Source organism: Euleptes europaea, chromosome 5 (genome assembly GCF_029931775.1).
Source record: "Euleptes europaea isolate rEulEur1 chromosome 5, rEulEur1.hap1, whole genome shotgun sequence".
Taxonomy (NCBI): Eukaryota; Metazoa; Chordata; class Lepidosauria; order Squamata; family Sphaerodactylidae; genus Euleptes; species Euleptes europaea.
In genome coordinates this window covers 71,276,895-71,292,550 of record NC_079316.1, presented here as the reverse complement: position 1 = coordinate 71,292,550, position 15,656 = coordinate 71,276,895, and the positions used below count along the sequence as shown (strand labels likewise).

General features: G+C 45.0%; 1 protein-coding gene across 2 annotated transcripts in view; it reads left to right on the top strand.

Moving 5' to 3' along the window:
- Positions 1-337: 337 nt before the first annotated feature.
- CTBP2 (C-terminal binding protein 2) overlaps positions 338-15,656 on the top strand; it is a 274,992-nt gene continuing 259,673 nt past the window's right edge. Inside the window, exon 1 of one of the 2 annotated variants that reach the window (XM_056849544.1) lies at positions 338-360. The gene's annotated coding sequence lies outside the window, so the exon portion shown is untranslated. The remainder of the gene's footprint in view (positions 361-15,656) is intronic. The other variant, XM_056849545.1, reaches the window with a different exon arrangement.

Sequence of the window (15,656 nt, the reverse complement as noted above, 5' to 3'; positions counted from 1 at the left end):
AGGAAATTCCAAGTTGCAATTAGAATCCTCCTCCGTTTCCTTCTCCCCCCCCCCCCAAGTCCTCACTTGGAGCTGGGCGAAGGAGGAGAGGATTAAGTTTTTTTTTTGTGTGTGTGTGTCATTTTTAAGGTGGATCTCTGGCAGCCAGAGCCCCGGGCGCGGCGAGCCGGAGGAGGAGGCGGGCGAAGGAGGGAAGGAGGGAAGGAGGGAGGGGACGGGGGGGAACGACGGCGACGGACGACGGCGATGCGGCGCTGACAAGAGCCCGGGCAGCGGCTTGGACCGGAGCGAGCGGGGCTCGGCAGGGCGAGTGGGGACCCCCCCCCCGGCTCCCGGTGGACGCCCGGAGCCGACGCCGAGGTAAGGGCTGGCGGGGGTGGAGGGAGCCGAGGGCGGCTGGCTGGCTGGCTGGCTGGCTGGCTGCCTCTCTCGCCTTCGCAGCCTACCTGCAGTCGTAATGTTGGTGCCCGGGCTGGGTGTCCATGTGTCCTCGCTTCGCTGCGCCATCCAGAGAGGGGAAGCCAGCAGCAACGCGCGCACACATATATATTATATAGCCAGCAGGAAAATATATATATATATATATATATATATTGAAAGGACAAGGGGAGCGCTCGAAACGTGAGGACGTCTTGGGTCCTATCTCCCCCTCCTCCCTGGCCGGCTTTTAATCCGAATGGGGGAGACCCTGCCGTTCAACTCTTCCCCCCCCCCCCGAACAAATTGGCTTTTCCTAGTCCCCGGTCGGATGGGGAAGGTGCGCGTTTGTGCGTGCCGAGAAGGCTTTCCCCCCCCCGAGCCAGGGCTTGCGTTGACGCGCGCGCGTTTGTGCCTGTGTGCGTTTCTCCCCTTTCCAAAGCATCTATTTCTCCCCCCCCCTCGATTTTGTGTGTGTGTGTGTGTGTTTTCTGCGAGGCGAAGAGTGCCTGGGCGTCCAAGACAGCTGCGATGGGACAGATGTGAGGCAGTCGGGCCCCGCTCGCCCCCCTTTTTCTTCCCTCCAACCCCCCCCAAAAAAGAGAGTCGGAGAAAGCCTTTTTGTTGTTGTTGCTGTTGCGCGGGGGAGAGGAGAGGAAAGGAGGGGGGGAGAGGATGACAATAAGTTCTGCCCTCCTCCTCCTCTCCCCTCCCCTCCCTCTCTCCCAAATCCGACCCCCCCCAACCGAGAGTAAGTGAGAGGCGTTAAACGAGGTGAAGTGGGAGCCTTTTGTTTTGCTGGGCTCGGCATTGTTGACTTAGTGCGGAGGGTGATGGACAACATCTGCCAGCAGATTAGCAGGGTAACCCCGCGGTTGGCGGCGCTGCCAAAGTCTCGGCCAAGAAGACAAGGGGGGTGGGGAGAAGGGGGGTGGGGAGAAAGGGGGCGTGGAGAGGGGACGGGAAGGGATGGAGAGGGGAGGGGAAGGAGAGGGGGGGGTTTCACGCCGCTCCGGCCGGGGACTTCCTCCTCCGGAGGCTGCAGAGACCCCCTTGCGTGGTGCAAACACCCCCCCCCTTTCTACCCCCCGCCGCCACCGCTGTACTTGAATGTAACGAGTAGAAAGTTTTCCTGCCGCTGGAAGTCGCGATAAGGCTCAACGATTGCAAAGGGGTTAATTCCCAGTGGGTCGCCGTGTTAGTCTGTCTGCAGTAGTAGAAAAGGGCAGGAGTCCAGGAGCACCTTCAAGACTAACAAGGATATTGCAAAGCGGGTGGGGGTGTTGGGCGAGCCGCCTGGACACTCCCTCCTCTCTCCAAACGACTTTGGGATCTGCAGGGGGGGGGGGCTGGAGGCGCTTTATTTGTCCCAGGGGCGAAAGGGGGAGGCTTTCGCGACTGGGTGGGATTCGGGGAAGGAAGGAAGGAGCCGCTGCTGGGGGTGGGGGGGGATCCGGATGGGTCCCTCGGAGATACTTGGGGAAGCGAGTTAGAGGAGGAGGGTGGCACCATCTGTGGGGAGGGGGGGGCGCGCTTCGCCGTAGTAGGGAGTCTGCAAGCCTGTTTCCTCCTTCCCTGGGGAAGCGTCCTGCTCAATTTTCATTGTGACGTTTGCGAAGTGGGCTTGCAGTTTCCGACTCCCCGCATGTGCGAAGCGGCTGCTTTTTTTTTTTTGCAACCCTGGCTGTAGAAACTAGGAAACCATCCAGTCCTCACTATATAACATAAATTCCCATTGACTTGCAGAAATTTAAACAACAACCCCCCTCCATTTACCCTTATTAGCAGGGAGCTAGACTGGCTAAGGTATTTTTCCTGGCATTCTCCATCACAGTTGTTGTGTTGTTGTTGTTGTTTTTTAATGGGGGGGGCAGACCCGATCTCGATTGTTCGCGGACGTAATAGTTGTAATTCTTATTCCCCTCTCCTCCTTTCCCTAACCCGCCTCTTCATACACAGAGAGCAGTTGCTTTTTTTTTGTTTTGTTTCTGGCAAAGGAAGATCCGGAGCGCTGTGTTTCGAGAATGGAAAGGTTTTGCCAGCTACGCAGATAAGCAGGAAAACATTAGTGATCCACGTCGGCTCCTTAGCAACTCCTTTGGACACTGGATTTTTCTGTGTATCACGCTGATGTTTGTCAGGTGGTGCATTTTGGTTGGCAAACAAAACCTTTACATCCGACTCCTTTAGCCTGCAGTATTGTCAAACTTTTCCTGCTCCCTCGCCCAGCTCTTTTGTAAGCAAGTGTTTGCTCACCAAATAATTCAAACAAAAAGCATAGTTACATTGAGGTTTTAGAATATCTTGGTCTTGGGTTGAATGAATATATATATTTTTTTTAAAAAGCAAATGAACTCTCCCATCATTCTTGCATAATGAGCTATGGTAGAACACTTTTTGTTCATAGGAGTTGTAAACTTCAACATCTAAAAAACATTATCTCTTCAAGAAGTATGATTAATTTGTGTAGATTATAGCTGAATTATGCCGGATGATAAGATTTAAAGAGAATGCTCTTCCACCCAAACCTAGGATACAAACACGTACCTTTCAGTACTGTTCTGAAGAAAGCCCCAGTGAATAGGAGTGAGTAGGATTCTGAGTTGTTTGAACTGTTTAGGATTGCTCTGTCTTTCCTTGCAGTACTATTGTGCCCTACAAACAACCAAACAAACAGAAAACTTGTTTAGATTTGGTGTATGGGTGGAAGCTTCAATCAATAGAGCTGTCTTCATGGTCTGTATGATGCCAGGCAGAACAACAGTAATTTTGAAAAAGTAATTATTCCTCTTTGGGCATGCTTGCATTAGTTCTTAAAAGTTGTCTGCAACCCTTCGAATATGCATAACACTAATGAAAACACTATAATCATGCACCCTTGCAGAAGTGCAATATGGGCAAACAAAAGCAAGCATCAATTACACTAATGTAAGTATACGGAAGGATGCCACGGGCAGTTGGGCCGTATTTTCTTAACTGCTGAGAATTACACTAGAAAGAGAAGCAAGGTTTGGTTAATAATGTCCTGTGCCTTATAATGGTAGGTAGAATAGCAGGAAAGAGAGAAAGAGATTTATTAGTTTTAATAGTATTGGGTTGTGCTGTGTATGCTGTGTTCATATACATATACCAGCCAGTCAAAGTTGGCATTAGTGAAATGGGAATTCCAACCAATTAACTGGAACTAAACTTCCATGGCTTTTATTACATCTTGATTGCATCCTTGATGTGTTTGTATCTGTAAAAGAAATAAAACATTGTATAGAAGGAAAATAGGGTTTTTTAAAGTGCTGGAGAATGACCCTGTAGACCTACTCTAGTCCTTTGAACACACCAAACTGAAGACGCTTATGTGTTCAGAATAGTGAGATGCTTTAGAGTTGCCAAGTCCGAGTTGGGAAATTCCTGGAGGTTGGTGGCAGAGCCTGGAGGTGATGGTGTTTGGGGAGTGGAGAGAGCTCAGTAGGCATATGATGCCATAGAATCCGCCCTCTGAAGCTGCCGTTTTCTCCCGGGAAACTGATCTTTGTAGTCTGGAGATGAGGCCCCACCTGGAGTATGGCAACTTTAGGCGCTTGGAATTTCAGAGCTGATTTGTAACTCAGGCATTTATAATCCATGATATAAAACTATACAAGTGCTTTAAATAAGTGCATTACCTAGTTATGTATAAATATTGGGGAGATTTAGAGGTTGTGGACATCAATTCTCATTATTAGAATAGTTAAAAACCCTGTTTGCCAAGTAATTTACTAAAAAGATGACAAGTTTGAATACATTTTAATGTTTCACCTATTGGGAAATAATCATGAGCCTATGAGCTTTTATATACATTCTTCAAAGTCAAGGGGTGAGAGATAGCCTGCTGCTTCTGCCTTGTCTTAGGCAGTGAGTTCTATAAATAAGATCACACAATCTGTGCTTCAGCAAGAGTGTGAGAATGGCTGGCGTCATGCTGCGTAGTGTCCACCTGTCTCTGAAGGGGTTGGACATAAATGACTTACTTTAACTTTCTGACGAAGGGAGCCTTAACTCTTGAAAATCCTTTAACTCTGGAAATCTGTAAGGTGCTGCTGGATTCGAAATTAGCTGTTCTACTGCAGACCAACGTGGCTCCCCTCTGAAACTCTTTTAACAGTAGCCATTTATGATTGGTAATTAGCAGTGCATTCCAGGCTGAAGTGCCCCGCATATTTTTTTTGAGTTTTTCACGCTGAACCGTCATTTAAGAAGTGACTGTGAAGCCGGCGCATATCGGCTTCATGTTTCTTAAGAGCCCCTTTAACACACCCTTTTGTGTTTGCTCCACCCCCGCCTCGAAGACTCCCCTCAAGGAAGCATGCAAAATCACAGCCGCGTGGTAGCTATGCCAACGGCGATTGCCAATGGAAGGAGGATCAGGCAAGTGAGGGTGGTGGAATTTCTCCTTTTGTGTCGGGAACGTGAATAGGCATTTTAAAGGTCACATTTTTAAAAAGAGCTTTGAGTGAGCATCAAAATTGACCCTGCATAAATGGCCAGTGGAAACACATTGCCATAGTTGGCAACCTTAGTTCTGGAAAAGGAAGATTCAGTTTAGTGATGGTGGTTATTCTGAGTTCGGTTTTACTCTTTGCATTTGAATTGGCTTGGCTTGTCTAGTTAAATCACTTCTTTTCCCCCCTGACATGTGGTGGTGGTGGAAAGTGCCATTAGGTTGCAGCCGACATATGGCCACCCCACAGGGTTTTGTAGGCAAAGGACGTTCCGAGGTGGTTTGGCATTGCCTTCTTCTCCGTAACAACCCCTGGTCTTCCTTGGTCGTCTCCCATCCAAGAAGTAACCAGGGCTGACTCTGCTTAGCTTCTGAGATCTGACGAGAGCTAGCTAGCCTGGAGTGTCAAGGTCAGACTACATTCTGAAATGTCAAAGTCAAAAGGGGAGCAAAAGGCTGTCTGGTCCGATCCCATGTCACCCAGCCAGATCATTAGCCTGGCAGATCCCCACCTCCAGCCCCCTGATGAACCACATAGTTCTGATGACGGTGACCCACACAAGTACACAATACTATGAGTTTCGATTTTCCTCATACATTAGTTTAGGTCCTTTATCAAATGAAGATTCCCTATATACTTATTTTGGCTCAGTCCATGTCTCAAGTTTGTAGAAGTTCCACTTTTTTATCCCTAAAATAAAAGAGGTGCAGACAAAATTTTAGTCAAAATGCTGGCGTGTCTCTAGAGAAGAAAGGGAAACAATCTCATGGGGAGAAATATTAAGTGGACTCATTGATTTCAGTTGAGCTTATTTCCATTAGGTCTGGGGTGTTGAAGCTCACAGCCTTGGAGCTTATTTATACTTTATGGCAGCAGATGTGTTCCTTGACAGAAACACTTAAAGTGTGAAGTGGAGTCTCTAAACAGTGGAGAACTTGTGGTGGGCACATGCCGGGGAGCCATGATTGGCCCCGTCTCTCTGCCACATGTTTGCTGCTTATACATGTGGCTCTGCCCTGGCTTGTCTTCCCTTCACACCTTGAATATTCCCTTGGGAATTGTACCTACCACCATTAACAGTGAACGAGCCCTTAGTTTATCTCAGTACTGCAAGCTGAAAATCGTTCATTCCCTCATCCATTTATTTATTTTATAAGACGCTAAAGAACAAGTTTTTTAAAATCTGGTGGGTTTTTTTGGGGGGTGGTGGTGGCGTTCTTTCATTTAGAACTCACAAGATTAATTTGAGTATGATGACTTGTATAATGTGACTTCTTACAGAGCCCCAATTACAAAATGACAGTTAATGCCAAGTCACTTCTGCCATAAATCACTTTTGAAGTTATACCCTTTGCCCTTGTGTGCTTCCTAAACGAGAGGGGAAAAACCAAGACAACGCTGTAGCAATAGGAGAAAAGTGGCTTTTGCTTTCATTTTTTATGTTGTCATTCAGTAGAGAGGGCTTGTCAACATAATGTATGTGGACATATCTTGGGTTCCAGTACTAATAATCTCCGTATTGTTAAAAAGCATCAACCTAAATGTGCCGTGTCCTAAGCGAAGGCTACAGATAGACATCTATTCGGGCTGGAGTCTGTGTGAAGACAAATTTTCTGTCAGGTCGTATGCTGCTCAAATAACACATTCTTGCACTTGTGAGAACGTCTTCATTCGGTTTTTAAAAACTGCAAATTCTGAACTGAGACATACTTAACTGGCTGCGGAAAGCAAGGTGGTCTTACTAACAGTCCTTCAAGGAATTTTACCGATAACTCTGATCCTAAACGTGTTGGACCAGGACTCAGTTCAACAGACTATGAGTGCTGGATTGCAGCTGTTGCATAGAAACAAGTGTTGCTGATTTTGATGACTTTTCTTCTCCATAACGTGTGAAAGTCCAGTGAAAATAATAATATAGACTGCTAGAATGGTTTGTTTTGGTTAAGTAGCATTCAGTTGCAGTAGATATATAGACAAACAGTATTGGAGTGCCGATTTCCATCTGATATTCTTGGAAACAAGGGGGAGAGGAATAATGCAAGTCTCAGCCTTGCAAATAAACCAAGACGGTACTAGCCCATAAAAACATTACTAACTTAACCTCTCCATAATTAGTCATTTGTGGTATAAAATAAGGAGAAGAAAGGTCAAACTTTTATCAAGTTTATTGGCACACAGGCAGGACAATGCTGCTGCAGTTGTCTTGTTTGTGGGCTTCCTAGAGGCACCTGGTTGGCCACTGTGTGAGCAGACTGCTGGACTTGATGGCCTTTCTTATGTTCTTTGTCACATCTGGCAAATGCCTGCTAACTTTTTAAACTAGCTTGTTTTTCCGTTCTTCTCTCGTCTATTCACTGACCTCAGCCTTTAATTTCTGAACTGATTGCTGCCAGGGCTCCAAACAATGTAGACGTCATGCCTCCTGACCTAAAAGCCCCTTTCTTCAGTCCCACTTACGTGAGAGCTGGTTGTGATTGCTAATGCTGGAGAGAAAGCTCTCTGCACATGCCTAGAGTACCCCTTTTATTTATTCACATGTTAACATCACACATTGTAGAGTTTAGGCCTAGCGACTCTGTCTAATTCAGTAGCAGCTCATGAAGTTAGGTAATAAGGAATCATTTTTCAAGATACAACCTTCAGACTATATTTCTTTGCTGCTTTAGTCACGTCTTTTAGAATCTCCTTTGAATTTTGGTATAACATAACTATGGGGTAGAAAATAATTGTTGGGTACTTAGAATAGGAAAAACTCAGAAGTTGTTAGTATGTTATCAATTCATGTTATCTTTAAAAAAATCTGTTGCCAGAACCTTGATTTTTCAATAGTCCTGACCACTGGGTGTGTCTTTATAAAAGTCCAGAGAAAGTTGGGAATGTAGATTCACATGGGTTTATCAACAAAAATTCATGCACAAAGATAATAAGAATCTAATATATAGATTATGGATCACATGCTGATGTAATGAAGATCATGTGCATGCCACTGGAGGAGTCTTTATAAAAGTGGTCCCATGAGGGAACATGCTTTGTTATACCTTGTCTTAAAGCTATCAGGTAGTTCCCCTGTCTGTTCTAATGTAAATTAAAACAAACAAACCCGAAGACACAAGTACAGACTCTTTAAAAAGTTACATGTCTCATTGCTGTTTCCAATATGTGACTGATTAACCGCTGGTGGAGATTTTCTTTTGGAAATGCAGAAACACTTCAGTTGTTCCAGTATACGTTAAACACATGTAATGCTGTCAAACAATCAATTCCTATTTACTTGCAGCAGTGTACATCAATTATTATTTAAATAGATTCCTGTAGCATTGTGTAGTGAGGGAATATGTAGAATATACAGTTTTTATGAAGAATTAAGCTTCAACAAGATCAGTAGTAATGTATACTGATTCACTGTGACTGAATTGATTCCAATATTAAAATGAAGTTGTCATGTGCTATATCTAATTCTGAACATGGCCGTAGATGCGGATACTTAAATCCACACATTAGGACCATGGACAGAGAAGGGAGCTCTTTTTACAAACTCGCAGAAAAATCCCAAACCTTTAAAATGAAATGGGGGAGTTTACAAAGAATACCACATGGAGATGAGTAGTATGTGCAGCCATGGATAACATAATCCTGTCTCACTGACCACGGACCTACCAGTGTGGGCCTGGCTGCTGCTGAGCCTGTCACCCTTGTGCTGGGCAGCCCTGAGCTGAGGACATAAACCTCCATTTGGGGGGGGGGGCGCTTTGGCCAATACCACTCCATCCACCTTCCTTGCGGAAGAGGCAGCTGACGGGCAGCACGTGGTGGGAGAGTATCTTTTATAAAGATACACCCAGTGGTCAAGACTATTGAAAAATGCTGTGTCAGCCAGGCAAAGGGAGGCGGCTGTGCAGCGGGATGGGTAACAGAAGCCACTGTCCCTTGCTGCCAAGTGAGCCAGTCAGACTGAGTGAGCACTGTGGGTGGGGGAAGGTGGAGCAGGAGTGTCCCCCACACACACACTTCACTACAGTATCATAGAGTTGGAAGGGACCACCAGGATCATCTAGTCTGACCCCCTACTCCATGCCCAGAAGATGGCCAAGATGCCCTCCCTCTCATGATCTGCCTAAGGTCCTAGAATCAGCATTGCTGACAGATGGCCATCTAGTCTCTGCTTAAAAACCTCCAGGGAAGGAGAGCTTACCACCTCCCTGTGAGGCAGGCAGTCAGAGGCAGCAATGCTACAAGTAGGAGGGGAAGTGGGAAATGGTAGTGCTGCAGGTGGGCAAGCTCGCCAGCCAGCAAGTAGGCTGCCTTGTGAAGGGGGTGAAATGGATGGGTCTCTCCCCCCATTCGTCTTAAGGGTCATATGCTTATACTATCAGATATTCTTCTGGGCGTCTCTTCTGAACGTCTCTTGTGGAGCCAAAAGTTGTTTTAATCGCATCCATTATAAATGCATTCTTTTCTCTGCCATCTTCCTTAGTAACTATGGTGGCTGTTTGTCCTGTACAGACAGTCGTTTGGGAATTATCTGGTCCTGTTCTCTGTTTTTTAGTTTGCTTCCCCATATTTAAGGGTTGCCAACCACCAGGCAACGGGCTAGAGATCTCCTGCTATTACAACTGATCTCCAGCTGATAGATCAGATCACCTGGAGAAAATGACCACTTTGGCAATTGGAGCCTATGGCATTGAAGTCCCTCCCCTCCCCAAACCCCACCCTCCTCAGGCTCCGCCCCCAAAACCTGCTGCCGGTGGCAAAGAGAGACCTGGCAACCCTACCCTATTTGCTCTATATTCAGTCCATGTCAACGCTACAGCTCTGTGAAAATGTGGCCCTTTCTCTCTGCGTGGCATAAACTCTGGTCATCTGTCACTTTGACTATGGTAACCTTTTTCCTTTCGGGCCCACTTCTAGCCAGCCCTGTGCCACCTAAATCATTCACGTCTCCAGTCTATTGGTATGGTACTCCTCATTAAATCCCTTTTCTGACTTCTTGCCCATTCCCAGATTTAGCACAAACTTCTTGTCCTTGCATTCAAAACTCTCTATGGCCTTGTTCTCCTCATCTGTCAACCTTTATATGACAATACATTCCTGTCTGTGACTTTGGCTCTTCTTCCTTCATCTCTCCAAAGAGCTGCTCCCTTAAACAACCCTGCACCTCCCCGTTGCTGTCCCTTATTCCTCTGAGAACACCAATGTAATAACCGACTCTCTCTGTTTCTTCAGATTTCTCCCCAAAACTATTTCTGTGAAGCCTTTGCCAGAACTCCTTGTTACCTTTTACTGAAACAAAGCTTATGTATGTGTAACTGAACTGAAAGTATTCTTTCCATTAACCGTTACTTCTCACTTTCCCTATTTTCATTGCCTCCTAATATTTGGTTTTAAATGTAGTGGGAGTAACATGTATTCCTAAGGTTGCCAACCTCCGGGTAGTTATACCAAAGAATCAGCACGAGGGCTCAACTAATAAACGAACTGTGTGTACTCACAATGCGTTGGTGTCCCTTTACTGTATGCAACACTGTACATATACAAAAACGTGAACAAAATAATACAATGCGTTAATTCACACAAGACATTCTCAAATTCAGTTACTGGTGGGTAAAATTAAGAGGTTTCATACCCGATTAACGCAACGTGGGCAGTTTCCCACATAGAAGCCATACATAAAATTAAAAGGAAGACCAACATACTGATGGAGGATTGAAACGAGCACCAACCTAGGGTGTCGTTTAGTTGGACTTCACGTTGTCGACAATTGTCTCCTTTCGTTTTTGTGGTCTTCCCTACCGGGAGACTTCCGGGACCTCCCGGCACCTGGGAGACGCGGTCTCCAACCCGACTCTACAATCTCCTCACCCGGTAATCCTGTTGGGGCGTTCTTTATTTTGCGTTTCATGCGCCTCGTCTCACAGCTGGCTTTGAATCTTCTCTCCGGCTGCGGAAAGGCGGTCGCGGTACGACTTTTTGCTTTGAACTTTACATTCGAACTTTATTTGGACTCTTTCAGCATTTATCCACAGTAACTGAATTTGAGAATGTCTTGTGTGAATTAACACATTGTATTATTTTGTTCATGTTTTTGTATATGTACAGTGTTGCATACAGTAGAAAAGGGCAAGAGTCCAGTAGCACCTTAAAGACTAACAAAAATATTTTCTGGTAGGGTATGAGGGTAAAGGGTCACCAACGCATTGCTAGTATACACAGTTCGTTTATTAGTTGAGCCCTTGTGCTGATTCTTTGTTATAACTAAGTTAAATACAGCATAGGTTGTGTTGTTATTATCAACCTCCGGGTAGTGGCTGGAAATCGTCTGCTATTACAACTGATCTCCAGCTGATAGAGATCAGTCCACCTGAAGAAAACGGCCGCTTTGGCAATTGGACTCTAGGACATTGAAGTCCCTCCCCTCCCCAAACCCCACCCTCCTCAGGCTCTGCCCCAAAACCTCCCGCCGGTGGCGAAGAGGGACCTGGCAACCGTATGTATTCCTCTTAAAAGTGTATGTGTGGGGAGTCTGGTTTTAAGAAAAAGGGAGCCTTTAGGCCAACTAAATTGTGTCTTTCCCCTGCTGTCCCTTGCTGTACCCTATTGCTTTCTACACTTTTCTTCCATCCTTGTTCAATTTTTGTATAGGATCCGGGGTTGGGGGGAAAAGTGCTGAAAGCAACAGGATATGGATAGAGAAGGCACAGGAAGAGGGTTAAGCTTCCCTTACTCATTATTTTTACTTTCAATAAAAGACCCTCTGCCTCCTTAATTTAGAGAAAATGCATCCAGTTTTGACCATATATCACAATATTTGGCTGAGTAGGCAGAACTGTGTATTACCTTGACACCTGTGTTTACAGAGGTATTGTGAATGCAGGGTGGAAGGGATATTTGTCAGGCCAGATGGGGGCGAGGGGTGTTTAAAACTTCTTGTGCTTGCAAATTTCCTCCTCTGCCAGGATTGTTTCTGTATTTGAAGCCCAGGTGGAGGTCTAACAACTAAAAATGTCTGTGGGTGCAGCACCGAGAGTTCAATGCAAACTAGCTTTTTCTGGAGCTTTCTTTTTAGCGGTTTGAGTCACAACCCTGAGATACATGGCAGCCGTTAGGCATTTGTAGTAGGGTTTTTAACACACACACCCACTAACAGCTACTCCCCTTATTGCACGGTAAGTGGGACAAACAGCTTAATGCTGTACGAGAAAAAAATGCTTCGTGTGCAGAGTTAAACATGCTGCTCTGCGGATTGTGTGTTTATGGCTGAGAATCTTTTCATGGGAAATGTCAAATATGAGCCCATTATCTGAATTTGGGATTGATTTAACTTGGATAAACTAAAGAATCCTTAGTAAAATATTATCATAGATGTTTTTGCTTTTGTTCAGTACAGTTTGCCAGTACTTGCCTCCACCCAAGAATTTGTCCTGGGTTCTGAGGAGAATGTAGTTTGTGGTATGAAGCCACTCAAATACTCCATTGTCTCCGCACCTCCATTTCTCAAATACAAGGCTGTTGGATAAACTGCAAGGTGTTTATAGCCACTCTTTACCTCTAAAACCAGTTTATATTTGTAAAATCTGTGTAGGAAAAAAAATGGTTATTAATATAAGTAAACTAGCAGAGTCGTCTGCAAGAGCACTGTATGCTAATTTGCCTCCATTTCTGTTTGCTCATAGTTTGATCCCTTATAGCAGTGAGAGCAGTCCGTTGTCGAAAGAATCAACATCTATAACATTCCATTGTGGACACACACTGGTAAAGAAAATAGCAGAGATCACGCCTCTGTATTTTGGACAGCATGCCAGTCAAGTATAAACTGTCAAAGCAAAGCCTGCTTGCTCGGAGTTATTTGAAAAGGTGATAGAAAAAGAGTGGAACAAATTACAGGAAATCTGTATGTTCTTGGATGGCAGTTGTGTGAATAAATTCCTTGCTGTGTAATTTAAACTTTAAAAAAAGCACCGTTTTGCGTTGTCATCCAGTTTGGAAAGTTACCAGGAGTAATCATATGAAAACACTACACATGATTGGAAGTAAAAGTTTGAAATTGAAGCCACTTAACTGTAATAGAATGGTGTAGTATCACAACAAAATCCTAACCCATTTTCTACACAAGGCACTGTGTGCACGTGCACACACACAGATAGGTTTGAAATGAAGTTTTTGGAAAAATGGTTCATACAATTTGAAACGTATGTAGAATTCTGCAGTTGCCTGTATTCAGAATATTATTCTGAAAAATCAGGCAGCCTCGTTGAAACTAACAAATCTTTTATTTGCTGCCCAATTCTCCTTGGAGTTTTCATAGCTTAAGCATGAATATCCTTTAATATAAAGTTATATAATGCCATAAGGCAGCGGTTCACAAACATTTTGAGTCATGGAGCACTTTTCAGGAGAGAAATTTGTCACAGAGCACTAATTTTCACCTAGCACCTATATACTAAATGACAGTAGTATTTTACTTTCCAATCTCTTCATGGAGAACCAGGAGATGTTTCGCAGAGCATCAAGTGCTCCGTGGAGCACAGCTTGGGACCCGCTGCCATAAGGTAGTGAAGATCTGCACTGGAGGCTATGCTGCCCTCCAAAGTAAGGTGGGTAATTCCAGAGCCTGCCTGTCTACTAGGTGTTCCTGGGTGATTGTCCATGGTGCCCCAAGTGGAAGGGTGTCATCTAGCCCCATTACACCTGCTTGCCTGTTGCTTTGGAGGTCTGCCAAGGTAGGCAGCAGCCCCAGGAAGCACCTGGCGCCTGTGGGCAGCCGGCTGGGAGCCTGCTCCTTTCCTCTCGCGGGGGTGGAACAGGGGCAGGCCTGGCTCTTTTCCTCTTTCCCTCGCCACATCATTACCTTGCCTTTCACTCTCAGTATGGAGTCAAGCGCTCCTTTAAGGTCAAGGAAGGCAGCGAATCATTTAGATTCTCCCCCCTCCACACACACACACTATTTTTATTCACAAGGTGTGACAAAACAGCGCAGTGGTCAAGCGTTGATTTTTCCTTTGCATTGTATGCTCAGTCCCCATAATATTCTGCTCAGACAACCATACTGTAAGTTTATTAGCCAGGTGTCTGGCATAAAGTTTCCCTACAATGGAAAGAAGGTGAATAGGTCGATGGTTACTTGGTAACGAATGATCACCTTTCTTAGTGGAACAAGCATCGCATTAGTCCAGGAGTCTGGGATTATGCCCTTTTTATTGTAAACAGTGCAGCCAGAAGATTGGCCCACCAGTCCTGGAAGAGCCTTGCCTTGCTGGGGTGGGGGTGGAGTGCCAAGGAGGTGGGTGGTGGATTCCTGCTGCCTCATTTGTGTCTTGCCAATACATTTGGAGGGAAGGAGCGTGGGGGCCTTTGCACCTTGCTGCTGCAGGGGGCGGGCGGGCACAGAGAGCAGGTGTCCCCTCGCTGCCTCAAGGGGAGTAGGGAAGGCAGTTGCCACCTTGCTTCAGCGCTTGCAGCCGTGCCACAGTATAGAGGATGAGGAGGGCGGCCGCTGTCTTCCTTCTCCCCATGGTGTGGCAGGGGGTTGGCTTGGCCACCGTAGCCTAGGGCATCCTTGGGCTGGCCCTAGGTAGCCCCGAAGGATAGTATTTTTTTGGTTGTGCTTATTCTCTTATGGAATGCCCTTCCCCATAGCCATTCACCTGATGGCAAACTTGGTAAATTTACAATACTGGACTAAAACTTTGCATTTTAAGCAGAGTTTTTGCTGATTATTGAATTTTCTAGATTGGCATGTGGACTCTAATCAGGAGAACCGGGTTTGATTCCCTTCTCCTCCACATGAGCGGCGGAGGCTAATCTGATGGATTTGTTTCCCCACTCCTACACGTGAAGCCGGCTGGGTGATCTTGGGCTATTCACACACACTCTGCTCCACCTACTTCACAGGGTGTGTCTGTTATGGGGAGGTGAAGGGAAGGTGATTGTAAGCCGGTTTGATTCTTCCTTAAGTGGTAGAGAAAGTCCACATAGAAAAACCAACTCTTCTTCTTCCTCCTCTTGTATTTCTCTTACTTTTGCCCCCATCGACTTTTATTCTTCTATATGTATTGCTCCTGCTATTTAATTTATAATTATGGTTTGTTTTATTGCATTGTATTAAATTGGATTGATTATATTTTACTAGCTGTCATTGTGTTAAGCTGTGTACTGTCTCATACTCTGCTGAGAGTGCAGTAGAGAAGTATATTAAATCAATCAATTCCAGTTAAGGTTTTCTCTTGTTTCTGATTGAATATGAACTTTCTTAAAGAAAGATGTTGAAAGATTTTCAGTGCAAAGTTATATCTTTCTAAGCCTCTTGATTTCATTGAATTTGAAAGGCAAAACTCTGTTTCATCGGTAAATACAAACATATCTGTGTACCTCTTTTTGTACTGATTTCTCTTTGAAGATAAATGCACCAAGTAAACAGGATGCATGAACCATGATATTCCCATAAGCAATATTGTAACTTGTATGCAATGTAATTATATTTTGTATACTTGCCAATTAAACAGTTATGCTTCAGACGGGGAAAAATTACCTCTTCAGGACTGAAGAGGAACATTGCAGAGCACTAAATCAAGTAAACTATACATGTGCCATTACGTTTTGTGAGTGTAGCTAAAATTTTAAAAATTAGCTCTGCACTGAGGTATGCTTGGGAGTATTCCTATTGAGGAACTGGAATCTTGGGGCCTTTCAGAAGAAGGGTTGGTAAATATAATTCATCTTTGCTTTTAAATAGAATTAACCCCTGGAATTTCTTCAGGTAATGGAGGA